Source organism: Rhipicephalus microplus, chromosome X (genome assembly GCF_043290135.1).
Source record: "Rhipicephalus microplus isolate Deutch F79 chromosome X, USDA_Rmic, whole genome shotgun sequence".
NCBI classification, from domain to species: Eukaryota; Metazoa; Arthropoda; class Arachnida; order Ixodida; family Ixodidae; genus Rhipicephalus; species Rhipicephalus microplus.
The window spans coordinates 40,902,534-40,908,533 of NC_134710.1; positions in this window are offsets into that span (position 1 = coordinate 40,902,534).

Below are 6,000 nucleotides of genomic sequence, written 5' to 3' on the forward strand. Positions count from 1 at the left end.
TGTTGCATTCAACAAACTTCTACAATGGAAAGTGAAAGGGCTAAAGAGCAAATGTATCTCTTTTGTGGGTAATTGTGAAGACAGTACAAATGTACAAGCAGCGTTTGCTCACCGCTAAGGCAAAAGCAGGCCGTTTTTCACATACATGCAGCTATTGTCAACCATGAGCATGTTATGCAAATTTTGCTTTGTTATGTATTAAAAAAAAGGTTGGTGCATGTTAGTTTAACTGCAGACCAGCATTCCAGCTGGATGGCAGCTTGCTTTTATGCCTAGTGATTTGTCGTTTCACTTGTTGTTTTAGGCCAACATATTCTGTTTTCTGCCATTATCTAATAAAACGTTCTTGTGCTGGGCTTCGTTCTTTTTTACTCTGATGGCATGTTCACATCAGTTTAAAACTCGCTGTTCAAGCAAGTCAAAACAGTAACAAGAGGGGTGTACAGGTGAAAACCCTGAAATTTTTTCAATTCCTTGAAAACCCCTGAAATTTCTTGAATTTCATCTTATGGAGACTATGTGACCTGTTGTCAATCAGCAGGGTCCTCTGTATAAACCTGGAATTCCCTTTGAATTTTTGAAGAATGTGGCTGGAGTCGTGGAAACTAAGTGATGGCAGTTTGTATGACCTTCATGAAATTGATGATGATGATGATCCTCACATTTCTGGCACTCGCCCACAAAGGGGGATCGGCGAAGAATCGTTCGGTAGGATCTTTGAGTTAGTGGATATCTAAGGCAGCGATGGCGTAGTGGTTAGAACATCAGCCTCGCATGCAAGAGGTCCGTGGTTTGAATCCCGTTGCCGCACAGTTCCCAACCGGATAAAAAAAATCCACGTGGTGATGGAACTGCATTAAGAGGCCTGGGGTGCGGCCTCACCGGTGGCCACCGCTGGTAACGCACTCCCTCACCAGAGAAGGATTGACCACCCTGGTGCAGTATCTGGCCACTACCTCCCACATGCATACGTCAATTGACTCGCGGCCCTCATTCCCCAGCGACCACAAAGTAACTGACCATGGTGGCGGTCAGATCTGCAATGTAGCAGAAAGTGCCAAGAATCTCTGGATTGGGACAAGCTGCCATTGGCACCTGAACTTGTCGATGCTTAACCCTAGAACCTTATCTAGTGTGGCAAGTCTAGCTGTACTATTAGAGGAGCTAGAGGGCATTAAATGGGGTGTAATAAGGCTCAGCGAGGTTAGGAGGACAGATGATGCCTATACAGTGCTACAGAACGGGCATGTTCTTTGCTATTGAGCCTGGCTGACAGAAGGAAACTGGGAGTGGAGCTCCTTGTCCACAGAAACATGGCTGGCAGCATAGAGGTATATATAGCATTAATGAAGGGGTGGTAGATATTGTAAATAAACTCTATTAGAGATACAAGATGAAGGTGGTACAGGCTTATGTGCCTGCGTCCAGCCATGATGACGCGTTAGTTGACAGCTTCTATGAAGACGTGGAATTGGCAATGAGTAAGGTAAAAACACGGTACACTATACTGATGGGAGACTTCAGTGCAAAAGTGGGAAAAAAACAGGCTGGAGACCAGGCAGTAGGAGATTATGGCATCGGTTCTAGAAATCCCAGAGGGGAGCTACTAGTAGAATTTGCAGAACGCAATAATTTACGGATTCTGAATACCTTCTACTGAAAGCGAAGGAACCGTAAGTGGACATGGAGGAGCACTAAGTTATGGCAAAAATTAGAACGAAGTAAACTTTATAGTGAGTGCGCACCCAAGCATCCTGCAGGATGTGGAAGTGCTAGGCAAGGTACGATGTAGTGACCATAGAATGGTATGGTCCCGAATTCGCCTAGACTTGAAGAAGGAACGACAGAAACTGATACGCAAGAAGCCAATCAATGAGCTAGCACTGAGAGGGAAAGTGCAGGAATTCAGTCTCGCTTCAGAACAGGTACTCGGCTCTTAGTGAGGAAACCAACCTTAGCATAGATACAATGAATGAGAATCTGACGAGTATCATTACGGAGTGTGCAGTGGAAGTTGGAGGCAGGGTAGTTAGACAGGACACTGGCAAGCTTACCCAGGAAACGAAGAATCTCATTAAGAAGCATCAAATCATGAAAGTCTCAAGTGCAACAGACAAAATAGAACTGGCAGAGCTTTTGAAGTTGATTAATTAGCGTAAGGTATCCGATGTAAGAAAGTATAACATGGAGAGAATCGAACACGCTCTGAAAAACCGAGGAAGCGTCAAAGCAGTGAAGAGGAAACTTGGGATAGGCAAAAATCGGATGTATGCACTAAGGGACAAAAAAGGCAAAATAACTACCGATATGGATAGGATAGTTAAAATAGCGGAGGAGTTTTACAGAGATCTGTACAGTAGCCGGGACAACCACGACTTTAATACTATAAGAACTAGCAGTAACCCAGATGACACCCCACCAGTAATGATAGAAGTCAGAAAAGCTTTGGAGAGCATGCAAAGAGGCAAAGCTGCTGGTGAGGATTAGGTAACATCAGATCTGCTGAAAGATAGAGGACAGATTGTGTTAGAAAAACTAGCGACCCTGTTTACGAGGTGTCTCCTGACGGGAAGAGTACCAGAATCTTGGAAGAATGCTAACCTCATCCTAATACATATGAAAGCAGATGACAAGGACTTGAAGAATTACAGGCCGATTTGTTTGCTCTCCGCAGTATACAAGCCATTTACAAAGATAATTGCTAACAGAATTAAGACATTAGAATTCAATCAACCAAAGAAACAAGCAGGATTTCAAACAAGCTACTCAACAATTGATCACATTCATAGAATCAATCAGGTAATAGAGAAATGCTCAGAGTATAGCCAACCACTATACATAGCCTTCATAGATGACGAGAAGGCGTCTGATTCAGTAGAAATATCAGCAGTCATGCAGACACGGCGGAATCAGGGCGTCGACGAAGCATATAGAAACATCTTGGAAGAAATCTACAGGGGATCAACTGCTACCATAGTGCTTCATAAAGAAAGCGACAAAATACCAACTAAGAAGGGTGTAAGGCAGGGGGATACAATCCAGGGGGGGAGGGCAATAGGGGCGATCGCCCCCCCCCCCCCCCCCAAAGCCTGTCAGCACCCTCTCCCCCTCCCTTCAGTGCTTGCCATCCACCTGCTATCACCACTTAGGACAAATGAGTGGGACCACTGTGAGCACACATTAACAGTATTTATGCCATTACAGGATTTTCGTGCTAGTAAAAAAAAGTAACCAGCACACCCCCCTTTCTGGTGTTAATTCAAGTGACCCCCCCCTCCCCTAAAATGGGTGGCTGGATTCGCCCCTGATACAATCTCCTCAATGCTATTTACCGTGTGCTTACAGGAGGTTTTCAGAGGCATATAATGGGAACAGTTACGCATAAGAGTTAATGGAGAGTACCTCAGTAACCTGCGCTTCGCCGATGACATTGCATTGCGGAGTGACTCAGGGGACGAATTGCAACTCATGATTACAGAGTTAGACAAGGGGAGCAGAAAGGTAGGTCTTAAACTTAGACTGCAGAAAACGAAAGTAATGTACAACAAACTCGGAAGAGAACAGCGCTTCGAGATAGGTACCAGTGCACTTGAAGTTGTAAACGACTATGTATACTTAGGACAAGTAATAACCGCGGAGCCGAACCACGAGACTGAAGTAACTAGAAGAATAAAAATAGGGTGGAGCACATTTGGAAAGCACTCTCATATCATGACAGGTAGATTGCCACTATACCCTCAAGAGGAAGGTATATAACAGCTGCATCTTGCCGGTACTTGGGTACGGAGCAGAAACCTAGAGACTTACAAAAAGGGTTTAGCTTAAATTGAGGACGACGCAGCAAGCAATGGAAAGGAAAATGGTAGTTGTAACCTTAAAAGACAAGAAGAGAGCAGATTGGATTAGGGAACAAACCGGGGTTAAGGATATCATAGTTGAAATCAAGAAGAGGAAATGGACATGGACTGGGCATGTACCACGTAGACAGGATAACCGCTGGTCATTAAGGGTAACTAGCTGGATTCCTAGAGAAGGGAAGCGGGTTAGGAGGAGACAGACGGTTAGGTGGGCAGGTGAGATCGGGAAGTTTGTGGGTATAAATTGGCAGCAGCAAACACAGAACCGAGTTGACTGGCAGAACATGGGAGAGGTCTTTGTCCTGCAGTGGACGTAGTCAGGCTGATGATGATGATGATGAATCTAAAAACTTCCAATGAAAATTAAGTTTCAAATATCAAATCGTAAATAATGAATGAAAATGCTGCACGAGCAAACGGTCATGTAATCAAACATGTTTGCTGTGTGAGTTATATACCAAAAGTAAGAAGTTTTAATTACAGCTGCTGATAGTGCTGCTGATGCTTGGTGACTGGTTCCTGCACGGTGCTTCTCATTGATATTTTTCGGGTGTGAAGATGACTGCGTACGAAACTGAATATTTGCTAAATGACAGGCCATACTGGCACAAATCCAATTCACTCTATATCAAAGCTCCTGAATAGGAAAGGCTTGATCACTTGGCAATCAGATAAGTGTTCAAGGACCTTATTGAGAAATCCATGTGGATTTCCTTGTGGTTTAGTGCTGAAGACAGCTGGTTGTCGATTATCCCTTTCCTAACCTTTCCTCTACCTTGCGAGAATTCCGCAAAACTCATTTGCAACAGGCTATGTTCTAGTATTAGTAGCTGTTTTCAATGCTTTCAGGCGATCACTACTTGGAAAAAGTGAAACCAGCAAATGAATATTCACAGCGGAGCCAAGGAGTTTGCTAAAGACTGAAAAAATTAGGAGAGAACTGAAGAACCTTGCCTAACAGAGTAGGTGTCCCAGTAGCTGCATTATTGTGGGTTTTATGAACATTGGGAACAATGTGATCAAGACTGTTAATTTCTGATCTAATTTTATTACTTCTGATACAATAAAACTATGGCTGATTTTAGAAAATTGTTTAGGAAAAAATTGCTTCTTGGGACGCTGCTTTTCAGCCTTAAAAAAAGCATTGACAAGGATTTGAAAGTTCTTGAAAAACCTTCAATTTCCACCTTTGAAACCTGTATGAACCCTACAAGAATTCGTGTGTAATGTAATGAACATGCTCACCTGTAATCTATGGGGTAACTAGGTGGTGCTTATCTTTCTTTTCCTTTTTTTCACTAGACGCAAGGGTAGGGGGAAAGCAATGCAAGCAGCTGGTATATTATTTTTGATAAAATATTAGGCAATGCAGATGAGATTTACAGTAATTACTTTGTAAAAAGGGTCGCAGCGCAAGCACAGAAATGCTGGAAGAAAGGCAAACAGAAGTTCCATTCCTCGCCTTCTGTTTGTCTTTCTTTCAGCACTTTCGTGTATGTGCTGCAACCCTTATTACAATGGAATCAAAGCAACTAGCCGAAATAGCTGTTCCTCTTCTTTTTCAGTAATTATCGGAAGGTGAAATTGAACCTCTGTCCTCAAAGTTCATCTTGTCCCACAGCAATAACTTCGATTAAGTTTGTGAGCATAAATTCAGCAAACTAGAATAGGAGTAGGTGCTTTGGGAAATGCTGCTTCAAGCTCCTTTTAATGATACTAAGAGGACACAACCTGATGCATTTGTGCTGTTCTTTTTTTGTGCAGGATGACACATTATTCGTTGGTAAACAACAGGCCAGTCAGAGTAGCATGGGCACAATTATTTATGAATAATTGACCTCTTCTGTTTTCACCAACTATTACCAGAATAGACCAGCCATGCAGCGCATGATGAGACAGCGAATTATGGTCAGCTAAACCAGAAAATAAACAATGAGCTTCACAGTTTTCTGTGAAACGAGGAGCATAAAAATTATGAAACAAAGGGGCGCCTACAAAACTAGGACGCAAACGAGACGCACAAGAGTGCCTGTTCTGTGTGCCTTTTGTTCACGTCCCAGTTTCTTTAATGCTCATATCAAGTGTGAACTTGCCCAAAAAGACGTCTTACTAGGCATAAAAGGATAGCGAGAAAGTGCAAGTT